The following is a 13,968-nucleotide window of genomic DNA, read 5'->3' as shown; positions in this document are numbered from 1 at the left end:
TGAGAAAGAGACAGAAAGAAAGATTGCAAGCACATTTATGTGTGTATTTATATGTGTAAAGAGAAATGTGTTTAAACAGGAGATTTTAAATGAGAGAGAGAAAGATATGAATGAAAGAGTGAAATAGAAAGGCAGCATGGCACATGTGTGTGTAACATGTGGTCAGGTCTAAGGGATAATACAGGCCTGGAAACATTAGCCTGCCCGAGGAGGGGGGAGGGGCTGTGTGAAAAGCATGCTTTTGTGATAAAAAGCCAGCCTTTGTAAAAGTTGCAGGGATATAGTTAGATAGCAGGATTAGAGTTAAATAGTTAATAAAAATAGATATAAACTTTACATATATATGCAAGCAAAGTATATTACAAGTTGCAGGCAAAATACATCTACGGTAAATAAGTTAAACAGATAAGGTAAGTTTCAGAGGAAAGTTAACATAAATAGATGGACATAAAGTTCGGTAATATAAAGAAGTTATTGCAGGATAAACTTACAGTGGAATGTTGCAGTGTTTCCAGGTGTGTGTAAGATGTGTGTGTTCAAAAGAGACTGTTTTGCCTGCTTTAGTGGCTTATAAACCTTTACCCAGAATGCATTGCTCCAGGTGGGGGTTGTTAGCTTTATCACACCTCCCACAACTGTACACTGCCTGCAATGATGACTCACTGCTCTGTGTTTCTTAGCTGGGACTTCCTGTCCTGTGAGCATGTTTTCTTTGTTTGCAATGCTATCTACCAAATGTCACATGTGAGAGACAATTTCTTTGTTTGAAATGCTCTGGCTTTCAACCAGGTCATATCTTAATCTGCGCATAAGTTCGGCGCATGTAAACAGCAGTGGAATACTAGTGGCCATTATGCGTGGCTCAAGCTCCGCCCACTCCAACTGCGCCATCAGCGGCGATATAGGAGCTCCTTCACATTCAATTTGCCCAACACTGTTAAAATACTGATATTGTGATTGCCAACAATGAAAATGCCGACAGTCACAATGCCAACATTAAATCAACTATGCCAGCGGATCCAGAAGCTATACAGCTGTTGGAGCCGCAGGCTGTAAAAAGTCTTGAAAATACATATATACTTTTTTTGAAAAGTGTGCCTCCCTCCACAGTGATATTAGCCCTAGTGCAGCCAACCTAGTCCTGGTCGGAGAAAAATGGGGGGGACAAACAGCGTATGGTCTCCCTGATTTTCCTCCAACCAGCCCTAGGCTTAGCCAGCCGCAGCTGATTGCACTATAGTAGGGGAAACCACAGCAGAGGGTCCATTTGCCATGATACCAACCAGCACTAAGGGCTGGATTCTATATAAATACCCAGCACTGTGCTGACAGTACTAGGGCTCTTGCCACACCTCTGGGCAGTGAGTGTGGGGTAATAAATGGTTAAAAATAGAAAAGAAAACGATCAAACAATATTTTAAATTTGGTGAACTATTGGTCCCAGCAAGCCCGGGCTGCCATGAACAGTCTGGGTATGCTGGTTCCTGTAGTACTATAAGCACCAGCATACCCAAGACTGCTATGGAATGCTGGCACTTAGGGAACCACAAGTGCAAACATGCCCTAACACCCAGGGCCACTGGGCTCTGTAGTGCACCAATGCAAAATATAAATAAAAGACACCTCTCGTTCAAACCACAAAACGTTATTACAAAAAAAAAGAAAATCATTCACACATAACAACTCTGTTCTTCTTATTTCCAATCTTTTAAGTTTTTAATCCAAATTACATTATTAAAAATAATAATAATAATATTCCAAGTGTGTTCCCCCTAAAAAAATATTGTCTGGCAGCTAGACCCCTAAAATATTCCATCCAGAACATGCTTGGCAAAAATAACAACAATCTGCAAACTTCTGAATACAGAAGAATCATGTGGCATATTGAAATCTAACAGCCGGCAGGTTACTTTATAAACTTGGGTTTTCCCAAGCTGCCAGTCACTAAAGCATTTTGCATTGGTGCACTACAGGGCCCAGTTTCCCTGGGTGTCAGGGCATGCTGGCACTTGTAACCCTCCCTACTTCCCTCCCCCTGCATATGTTGTGTATATATTGCAGTTGATGTCTTGCTAACCATTTTTCATTCTCTATCACAGAGGAGACAAAGTAAGCAGGAGAACATTACAGTCAGCGACTAATGCATATAGTGCTACTGATGATTGGCCACAGGCCACTGCCCCTTTCGAAGCAACCTGACTCTTGGTCCTTTTGTGTGGAGGACCTCTTGATTTGTGTGGGCACGACATTTTCGAGTCACGCTGATGCCAAATTTAGCACCGGACAATCGTAAAGTATTATATATGTATACATAATATATCCTATTTTTAAACAAAACTGTAACCTTTTGCCAAAATTAAACTTGTGTCCGTGTGGTTATTTTATACTCTGCACATAGTAACATAAATCTGAACATACAAAGTAGGTTTTGGTGCATGAAAGGGAGACTCGACACTGTGCAGTTTAATGATATTCCTTACATTTCAAAGCATTGTTTTCTTAATTTCTTGCTAAAGGGTTATATATGTTAGAGGTATAAAATGAGATTGATAGCTTTAATTTTGTAAGGGTCAGTTTCTTAATATTCCTAACAGCAAGAGATTGCTTTTTCCTATTTATGATAGATGGTTTTACATAAATAAATGTCCAATTTACTGTATTTTCTATTCTTGCTAGCAAACTGATTTGTGTATGTAAACATTAAAATATGTAATTGAATTTATAAAACAATAATGTTTAATATATATTACTAATAACAATGATAAGTTTTTTTTTATCTACACTGTAATACTGGAATTAGTTGCTTGACATTGAAATAAAATATAACGAAACTTTTACAAATATTTCCAAAAACATGATATTTATAATTAAAGAAAATAAAAAGGCATGCTCTACTATAGTAATATATACATATAGTGAAAGTGAAAATATATCTCAGTTTGTTGAGCCTGTATTTTAGATGCACGTACCAACTTTATATCTAACATATAGATATGTTCAGTGCAAAAATGAATCTGTCATTATCATCAACTCAAAATGGACGAAATCATCAACGCGAGAGGACCAACAAGATTTGAACTTATTGGCTAAAAAGGAGTCTGCCTTGTTACTTTTTTCATAAAAACATTGGTAAGCCATCACAAGGCCTTATCTGTCTTTTTAACTAAAATATTATTCAGATCAATCCTTGTGGTCAGAAGATTGTGGTAGTTCCCGCTAAAGGGGGAGGCGTTTATGGAGGTCTTCAAGCGACTGCAGTTTGGCAGTGAGCCTGCCTACAAGGTGCTTCTTTGTTATGATGGGAAGCGTAGGTGATAATAGAACTCTGAGCAACAGCCCTGTGGGCCTCCCAAACCAAAGGAGAGCAAGAGTCTGCCTGGAGATTGTTAGTAAAATAATCAGTGAGACATTCTGTGATCTTTGTTTGATATTGGGGACTCTGTAGCAGAGTGTCATTGAGCTGCCATGGGGAACGCCCCGCGGGACTCTCCAGTAGTCTAAAAAAGAGAAACTACCACTGAATGGTCAGAACAGGGGTTAGTAATTATTGTGGATTGCACCAAGTGGAGGGAGAGGAGGTTGCATCCCAGCACCATGCACCTGAGTATGCTTTATGTGGGCATGAATTAAAGGTGTAATCACATGAGGTAGGCTTATAAATGTACCACGTGTCAAAAAACCCTGCCCCCGTCATGTGCTTAGTGAGTCATTTACTTTTGGCTTGGGACAGAGAGCTATTAACAGCATATGACCTGTCCAGACAATGATCGAGTACTGCATTAAAGCAGTCCCCTGCAGATTTTGTGAAATTTTGGAGAAGAGGGCATAAAAGTGCATAACATGCGCTTACTCATTTTGGGTGCATACAGATTTGGTAACGTAAGTTCAACAGATCCCAGTATCCTGGTAAGAAAAATGTACCTGCCATCAGAGTCAGTAGTACAGGAAAAGAGACCAAGGAGGCAGGAGTTTACGAAGCAGGTTTGTGACCCCATTGTGTTTTGTTGAACTTGAGGATTAAAAGGTTTCATGGAAACATCAAGATGTAAGTGAGGAATGTCCAGAGTGGAGGAAGCCGGTCTTTTGAATAAAAATAACATTGGTCTGTAGTTTGCGCAATGTGCGATACAAAAGAGACTGTTTTTGTGGTGTATTTAGCCCTTTAGCATTAAGGGTGACAATTTTCACTGGCATGAGTATTTGTGATGTGGGCTAATGGAAATAGAGCACAGTCGGGAAGGTTTGGTAAGAAAAGAGAATCCCCAAACAAAGGGATGGGACTAGGAAGAGGAAAGGAAGGGTGTAGAAAGGTGGGGTATACGAGAGGGATATGTGTCTAGTGATCACTGGGGATTGTAGCAGTGGCACTTAAAGAGTGGGATAAAGGGGTCAGATAAGATGCTATGACCAACAGGGTAATAAGCACCTTAGGCAGGGATGAAGGTGAGATGGGGGCGCGTAGTTTCTAAGTCAAGCAAACCAATGGTGTGGGTGGCAGAAACTTAAAGGCGAGTAGAAAAACTGAGCCCATATTCCTAGGCCAGACTACACAGGTTAGAATGACAATCTCTGTAGATAGAGTAGATGGGATATGGGGGGGTAGGAGAGGTGGTGATGAAACCAAGGGGGGAGAGTAGGACGCAGAGATGCAGGTAGCAAATGTGAGTGTGCAGGGTGCGCAAAGTCAGAGCAAGTGTGACATACAAAACACTATCTTAAAAATAATCAGTGGGGCATAACTAAACATAAAACAACTAAGAGTATATATAGGCTTAATGACAACAGGAGGATGGAGTCCAACCCTGGCAGTATACGAGCAGCCTTAGGGAATGTAAGGAAGTAACCAGGCAAGAACCAGGTCAGAGATATGGGAAAGCCTGAAGAGCCCAAAACAAGGTGTCCTGGTGGGCGCCACCCTCCTGTCGTGAACAGTGCACACAGGGTTGAGAGTAAAATACAACTACTCAAACGTGTCATAGAGAGGAACCATTAATAGTTACGGTTAGACAATAAACATTAGAACTGGTAGTGCAATCAGGGCAGTGCTAAGTTTATTACCTTTAAGAGGCAAATAGGCAACACTGCAACATTGGCAAAGAACAGTGTTACAGGGAGTTACCCCAAATGTGAAATGATCAATAAGATAGTAAAGCCAATGCTGCACAGGCATCTGAGAAGTGTGGCAGGTATTTACTCTCCAAATTTGGTGAACCCAGAGGGTCAATAGAGATTATAAACTAGTGGGAGAGAGAACGGACTTGAGTTCTAGGAGTGTTGCTGCAGAATAACCAGGGTAGTAGTCAAGTGAGGGAGACAGAAATAACACTATGAGTGGGGCTAGCAGTAACTAGATCCAAGATGGAGGTGTAGGTAAATCATAAACATTAGACATAACGGTACCACTAGGAACAGCATGAACATCAGACATCCTGAGTAGGGTCATGACTGCTTGAAGGAGGGCCCGATCCCTGCAGGTGATTGAGCACCTAGTAGGTTCATTGGCTGCTATCAAATTGACCCTAGTCTCTGTCTGAGTGTGTGTGTTAGGAAATTTAGACTGTAAACTCCAATGGGGCAGGGACTGATGTAAATGAGTTCTCTGTACAGCGCTGTGGAATTAGTAGCGCTATATAAATAAATGGTGATGATGATCTTTAATAAAGACAGTGTTTCTATCGAGGTCCCACTATGAGCTTTACGGGAATCTCATTGTCACGGAAAGTCTTTGTGAGGTCCCTCAATTTGCGACATTTTGCAATGGTCGTTGGGGCAAAATCTTGATACAATTACAACTTGACATTGTCATGAAGAAAGTAGGTTTTGTCCCGAACTGCATTGAGGATGTGATCCTTGTTCATAAATCTAAGTAGACAGATGATAACATATTGCGGCAACTCGTTGTCAAGTGGTTTTGGGTGGAGTGCTTAATGAGACTTCTTGATGGGCACCACACATTGGCTGAGTTCAGGAGACAAGGCTGAGAAAAGACCGTGGCAATAAGCTGCAAGAGTGTCCTGGGTGACAGATTCTGGAATGTTGTGAATGCGCACATTTTTACGCTTTTCGTGGTTCTTCAAGTCTTCATCTTTTTTTTAGAGCTCCTCCAGTTTATTATTGAAATGGTCAAGGTCATTGTTCATCTCCTGTTGGAATCTGTGGACATGTTCCTGACGGGATTCAAACTTTGTATTGCTAGTGAAGAACGATGAGATGTCTGCCTTGATAGAAGAGACATCCTTCTCAAGTTGAAATTCAAGAGATTTCTTGAAATCAGTGATAAGTATAGTTATGACAAGAATGTTCTCCTTAGTGGATGGAGTTGGAGTAGGGACAGCATACTGCTCTGCGGGAGAGCAAGTTGGCAATGAGGGATCCAATTGCGAGGACATCTTATTCTGTGTGGTGCGGTGATGAGCGAGCTGTGGACCGGTGCATTGGAAAATCGGTGGCAAGTGATGAGAGACGAATGGGAGAATAGAAATCAATAAGCACTTGTGTGCGGATTGAGAGATCAATGAGTGATTCGCCTAGAAACAGGGTGTAGAATTCTTTAGGGAGCCAATACAGAGGAACTGAATGTATAAACAATAATAGGTTCAGGGGACAGGGAGGCATGCCGTGGAAGAGGCTATGTAGTGGCTTCGGGTGCATAAGGACAGTAAAGTCAGGCAGTTCGTGGACCACTGCTAGAAGAAGTATAGGAGGAATACCCAACAGGTCAGGATAGGTGAACAGCAGCTTGTGTAAGCTAAGGATTTCACAGGAAGTGGAGACAGTACAACACTTCCTAAAACATACAAGTCAAAGTGACAGGGTCTGACCAATTAAAGTTTGACCCTCTTATAGCAGTAATAAAGACAGAGTTGTATTCTGTGAGATGGTGACCACAGCGCCTGCAGGATAATATGGCTGTTGGGGTTTATATTGATAGATGAAACCTCTGTTGTAGCCAGGAGGGCAGATACTTGCCTAAGAAGGGGTCAGATGAGGCCTTTATAAGCTGTAACTGATGCTGGAAGCCTTTGCAGGGAGCAGTAGGGAAAAACGCTTTAGAGGTGCAGACACTTAGAGGCCAGATGTATAGGGGAGAATGTTGCGTCCTGAGGTTGTGGCCAGCAGAAAACAGAGTGGTGGATGAGATTGCCGTCTAGGCCATTTGTTGTTCAGGGAGCCCGTTGGCAGTGATGAGGGCAGCACTATGTCAAATAGACTGCACTGTGTTGCATTATGGGTGGGGAAGGTGTCAGGTGCATTTTTTAATATTTAAAAAGCAGCGCATAATTAAAGCATGTGCAAATGATTGAAATTGTTTTACCATTTCAAATCATTTTCATACATTTGCAACATAGTAATTTCACACAGTAGCAATGCTACTCTCTAATGTAAAATGGTATATGCCTATTGTCTAGCTCATACAAGATTGCATACAATTGCAGTGCAGATGTGTTTTAAAAGTCTATGATCGTCTTGTCTATGTCATCTACTATGTATGCCTATATAGTAGCTTACATTTATATTCTGGTTATCTTCGGGGTTTCTCACTTCTAAAGAAATTGTTATGTTTCATAATTTTCATATTATTTTATTTTTTTTAATTTTTTTAACAACATTGTGACTAAAATGAATTGATCCATGCTAGTTGTAGTTAAGGCTATAATGTATAATGTCCAAGGAGACTCGAAAATCGGAAAGTCAGTAGGTGTAAATATATATGGTGATTGTAGAAATCACCAAATAAAGACTCCTTGCTTCAGGTATTCTCAAGCAGTAGCTGTTTTATTTCCATCATAAAACAGTACATCACAAACATAAATAATCCATGGCTTCCTGACACACTATCTCAGCTTATCAACATCGGAAGCACCGCTCACCAGATCCCACTATCCTTTTATACACATGCACACACCACAGCAATCACACCCATGATGTGCACCTGTGTGTCTGTGTGCTGTGGGAAAGGCTAAGTTGGAATTTAACCCTGTCTGCAGCCTGTACTTGCAAACTCTCTGGGATTTTACCTTTCCCTATGCAGGAAAGTTGTGGCAAATAACCCTCTTTGCCACATACCCTTCCCCATAGCTTCGCCAAATCAGGTGAATCGGCCGACCTGGGGAGCACATCTCTCCATGAGAGGGCATCAGCATTATTATGCAGAGCCCTTGGTCTATGTTCCACCTTAAAGCTAAAGGGTTGTAATGCCAGGAACCAAATGGATGCATACCAACAAGGAGAAATTCACTTCCTTGTTGGCATGCATCCATTGCAGTGGAGCATGGTCGGTGACCAGGGTGAACTCTCTACCCAGTAGGTAGTTCTGGAGTGCCTCCACTGCCCACTTAATGGCCTAACACTCCTGTTCGACTGTGGCATACCTCTTTTCTCTTGGGAGGAGTTTACGGCTGAGGAAAAGAACTGGTCGCTCCTTATCCTTCACCCTCTGGGTCAATACTGCCCTCAGACCCATCCCGGAAGCTTCTGTCTGGAGAAAGAACCGCTATCTAAAGTTAAGTGCTTGTAGAACCGGTATGGTGCACAAGACTTCTTTCAAATGCTTCCAGGCAGCTTCAGAAGACTCAGACCAAATTACTTTTGTCTGAGTTATTCTTTTAAGAAAGTTGGTCAGTGGGGCGGCTTGGGTGGCGAAGTTTTGGATAAAGCATCTGCAGTACTTAACCAATCCCAAGAAAGTCCATAGTTGTGACTTTATCTCTGGTTTAGGCCACTTCCTCACAGCCTCTACATTATCCACCTGGAGTTTTACTTTTCCCCGACCGACCACATAAGCCAGATACTTAGCCTCTGCCATGGCTAGTGCACACTTCAAGGGACTTGCAGTTAGGCCATGACGCCTTAATGACTGCAAGACAGCTTCCATGTTGGGAAGATGGGACTCCCAGTCCTTACTGTAGATGCCTATCTCATTCACGTAAGTGGTGCCGTATTCTCGGGGAGGCTTCAACAATTTGTCCATTGCCCGTTGAAATGTGGCTAATGCCCCATGCAGTCCGAAGAGTAATACCTTATATTGAAACAGCCCTTCAGGTGTAGAAAAGGCTGTTTTAGGTTTGGCCGAGACCAGGGACGGACTGGCCATCTGGCACTTCTGGCATTTGCCAGAAGGGCCGATGGCTGTGTGGGCCGGTCCAGTACCCTGCGCAGCGGTCATGTGAGTATTTGTATACTCACATGTTCGCGGCGCCGCAGCCCCCCGCACTCACTTAAATTTTTTAATTTTTTTTCAAAGTCTTTTCTTTTTCTATTAGCAAAGGAGGGGGACGGGCGGCTCCGGCGCCGCGATCATGTGAGTATACAAATACTCACATGATCGCGGCACTGGCGTCCACCCTCCCCCCCTCTTTTGTTTGCACTGAATGTCGGGTGTGACGTCATCACGTCACGCCCGTCATTCAGTGAGGAGCGGCGCCCGGAAGAAAGAAGAAAGGAGAGAAGACAGAAAAGAGAAGAAATACAGAGGTAAGTAAAAGAGAGTAGAAGCGAAGAGAGGCACACAGGAATACAGGGAGAAAGATCACACAGGAATACAGGGAGAAAAGCCACAGGGGAATAAAGGGAGAAAAGCCACAGGGGAATAAAGGGAGAAAAGCCACAGGTGAATAAAAGGAGAAAAGCCACAGGGGAATAAACGGACAAAAGCCACAGGGGAATAAAGGGAGAAAAGCCACAGGGGAATAAAAGGAGAAAAGCCACAGGGGAATAAAGGGAGAAAAGCCACAGGGAAATACAGGGAGAAAAGCCACAGGGGAATAAAAGGAGAAAAGCCACAGGGGAATAAAGGGAGAAAAGCCACAGGGAAATACAGGGAGAAAAGCCACAGGGGAATAAAAGGAGAAAAGACACAGGGGAATAAAGGGAGAAAAGCCACAGGGAGAAAAGCCACAGGGGAATAAAAGGAGAAAAGCCACAGGGGAATAAAAGGAGAAAAGCCACAGGGGAATAAAAGGAGAAAAGCCAAAGGTGAATAAAAGGAGAAAAGCCACAGGGGAATAAAGGGACAAAAGCCACAGGGGAATAAAGGGACAAAAGCCACAGGGGAATAAAGGGACAAAAGCCACAGGGGAATAAAGGGAGAAAAGCCACAGGGAAATACAGGGAGAAAAGCCACAAGGGAATAAAAGGAGAAAAGCCACAGGGGAATAAAGGGAGAAAAGCCACAGGGAGAAAAGCCACAGGGGAATAAAAGGAGAAAAGCCACAGGGGAATAAAAGGAGAAAAGCCACAGGGGAATAAAAGGAGAAAAGCCAAAGGTGAATAAAAGGAGAAAAGCCACAGGGGAATAAAGGGACAAAAGCCACAGGGGAATAAAGGGACAAAAGCCACAGGGGAATAAAGGGACAAAAGCCACAGGGGATAAAGGGACAAAAGCCACAGGGGAGAAAAGGCACAGGTGAATAAAGGGAGAAAAGCCACAGGGGAAATAAGGGAGAAAAGCCACAGAGGAATGAAGAAAGGGGGGGGTAAAAGGGACTGGGTGATGAAGAAAGGGGGGAGATAAAAGGCACAGGAGGATGAAGAGGGGCAAAAGCAGCATGGCAGAATGTGATGAAGGGGGTAAAAGTAGCATGGAGGGCGCAGTGTGATCATAAGGGGGCACAGTATGGTGGTGATGAAGGGGCTGTTTGCAGGGAGGGTAATATGTTTATTTATTAAATGTGAATACTATTATTTTGATGTTGGGGCTGTAGTGAGGCCTAATTTTAAAACGTGGGTGCTATATTGATTTAACAGCGGTGCTGCTTGGAGTTTTCTAAATTTCATGTACCCTTTTTTTTCCAAATAGGGCCCCCAATATTCCAGGATCCAGACAAGCAGCAACTGCTCTAAAGACACCAGCAGCCACAAGTCAGGTAGGAGAGAGCAGGACAGTCTGCCAACTGTCCTGAATTTAGTGGGTGACTGTATCGCTTAGTCAGGATTTGGTATGACTGCAAGGACAGTTGGGAGGTATGTCCTGCTTCACATTGTACTGCTTGTGAAGGCAGAACTGTGTGCACCTAACAGTAGTGCTCACGGTATTGCGTGTGTATTTGTTGAAAATGTGTCTAGTAACCATATTACATATAGGAGCCCCCCCTGTCTTAAGTGCCTAGGACCCCCCCCTTTCCCCCCAAGCCTTAATCCAGCTCTGGTTAGTAGGAGGAATCTGATAGTTGCTCCCAGTCCCCGGACAGGACACAGCCTGCAGAGCAAGCCGAGGAGCTCTAACTCTCATGAGATTTATTAATCTTGTGAGACTCAGAGCTTCCCTGCTCACTCTACAGAAAGTTCTCATCCTGATGAGTGTCAGAAGCGTAGATAAGTACAGTGGACTAGGGTGTTGTAATGTGTTTCTGGGGTGGGGGTGGCGTGATGTGGGTGGGGAGGGCCTGATAAATGTAATGTTTTATTATAATGTATATATCAATGCCCCATGTCGACCACGCCTCCAACATAATGTGGCCACGCCCTTTGCGCCATCGCCGCTGCGCAGCGTCACCAACAGAGGTGGGCCTGTATGCTTCAAATGCCAGGGCTGATTTTTAGTCCCAGTCCGGCCCTGGCCGAGACAGTGAGTGGTATCTGCCAGTACCCTTTTGTCAAATCTAGGGTAGACAGATATTGACAACTGACCAGATTCTCCACTAGCTTATCTACCCGTGGCATTGGTTAGGCGTCAAACCTAGACACTTTATTCAGCTTCCTAAAATCATTACAGAAGTGAAAGGACCCTGAAGGCTTCCGCACAAGGACTATGGGGTTATTCCACTCACTGGTGGATTCCTCTGCTACCCCAAGTTGCAACATGTCCTCCACCTCTCGCTTTACCACAGCCCTTCTTGCCTCAGGTATTCTATATGGCCGCTGGTAAACTATAATTCCTGGTGGGGTGACAATGTCATGTTCAATTATTTTGGTACGCCCGGGAATAGCCCAAAAAAAGTCTGTATTTGGAGCTACCATTTCTAAGGCTTGTAGTCTCTCAGTCTGTGTCAGTGAGGACTCCATGGGGACTATGCAGTCCTCTGTTTTTACTGCTGACAAAAATAATGTTGGGGTTTTCTCCACCCACGGCTTTAACAAGTTAACATGATAGACTTGCTCTTTTCGCTGTCTACCTAGCTGTCGCTGTCCGTATTTACTTGTCCTATGGGCTCTATTATCTCATTAGAGCCTTGCCAATGTGCATACAACTTGCTTTCCTGAGCTGGTGCTAGGACAAGCACCTTGTCACCTGGGTTAAAGGTGCGTAAGGTGGCTCAGGTCTCATAACCCTTCTTTTGCCGTCCCTGTGCTTCCTTCAGATGTTGTTTAACCAACGGGCTGATCTGTTGTAGGCGATCGTATAATTGGGCCACAAATTGTACTATATTTGGCTCTTTGGATCCCTGCTGTTCCCACCCTTCTTTGAGGATATCCAAAATTCTGTGGGGTTGTCTCCCAAACAGGAGCTCAAAGGGATTAGACCCCATTGATGCCTGAGGCGCTTTCCTTATCGCAAACATGAGATAGGGTAACAGTGTGTTCCAATCTCTTTTATCCTGAGCCACAGCTCATCTGATCATTTACTTTAGGGTCCTATTAAACCGCTCAACTAACCCGTCGGTTTGCGAATGATAAACCGAGGTCTGCAGTCTCTGTACCCCTAGCAATTGCCGTAACATCTTCATTAAACCTGACTTGAAGGGGGTTCCCTGATCCATTAGGATCTCTTTATCGGGATTCCCAGTGGAGTGTACATTAACAGTAGCTCTTTGGTAATAGTGCTTGATTTAATATTCCTTAGCAGAATTGCCTCAGGGTACCGTGTAGCGTAATCAAGGACTAATAATACATAGTGATGCCCTTGAGCAGACTTTTTCAAGGGAACCACTAAGTCCATGGCAATTCGCTCGAATGGAACTGGAATTATAATAAGAGGTACCAGGGGAGCTCGATAGTCTGGTTTAGGGGCCGTCCACTGGCACACTAGGCAGTATTGACAGTATCTCTTGACTGCCATACAGATTCCCGGCCAGTAAAACCTCAGGAGCACTCGACTTACAGTCTTCTTTTTTTCCAAATGCCCCCCAAAAGATGTGTATGTGCTGTTGTTAGTACCGAAGGAATGTGTACCTGTAGCACCAAGAACTATTTCCCATGTGCCGCTGCTACCCTATACAACAGATCCCCTTTTATTGTAAAATAAGGTTCTTCCCTGGCTGGTCTCTCAGCCTTCCACACTCCATTCACTTCTATTGCATATTTATAGGCATTTTCCAAAGCACTATCCTTAAGTTGGTCTCTTGCAATATCTTGGAGGGACACAGTCCTGGATATTGGGGACCAATCTTCATCCTCTGGCAGGGCTTCTGTTCTATCCTGACTTTCTCCAGCTAGGACATTTCTCTCCTATGTGCTGGAACGTGACGGCGACCTAGTTGCAGCCAAAGCCTGGTAGGCAGGCTCCAGGTATTGCGGCTTCCTGGCCTCTATCTCCGGTTCCGGGGTATGAAAGATAAGCTCAAATAGGATAGGAAGTCCGGCCAGTGACTCAGTTGCCGGCATGTCCTGACTGATCCAGTCTGCTATAATTTCCCGTAACAGGGGAAAGTCTTGCCCCAGAATAAGGGGGTAGGGCAGCCTTGGGGCTTTTGCTTCTACCACTTGTACAGTTCGTCCTTTTACAGTAATGGGTAGATTGACATGGTCATATTCCTCAGTGAGCCAGTGAATGCACAGGATTTTCACTGATGGTAGCCGGGTCAACAGGCCTTCTGGAGCCACAGTGCCGGATACCAAGGTGATTTCACTACCCGAGTCCACCAACGCTAACATCACTTGTTGCTGTATCTGTATGGTCACTCAGAACAGCAGTGGATTCCCTGTAAATGAAGACAAAGCAGAAGACCTGGGATGTAGTCGAACCACCGAACAATCCAACGGTTCTGGACGTTTGGACGATATCTCCGGAAGTGCCCCTGCTCACCACTC

The sequence above is a fragment of the Mixophyes fleayi genome, chromosome 5 (assembly GCF_038048845.1).
Source record: "Mixophyes fleayi isolate aMixFle1 chromosome 5, aMixFle1.hap1, whole genome shotgun sequence".
NCBI classification, from domain to species: Eukaryota; Metazoa; Chordata; class Amphibia; order Anura; family Limnodynastidae; genus Mixophyes; species Mixophyes fleayi.
This window is presented reverse-complemented; position numbering follows the sequence as displayed.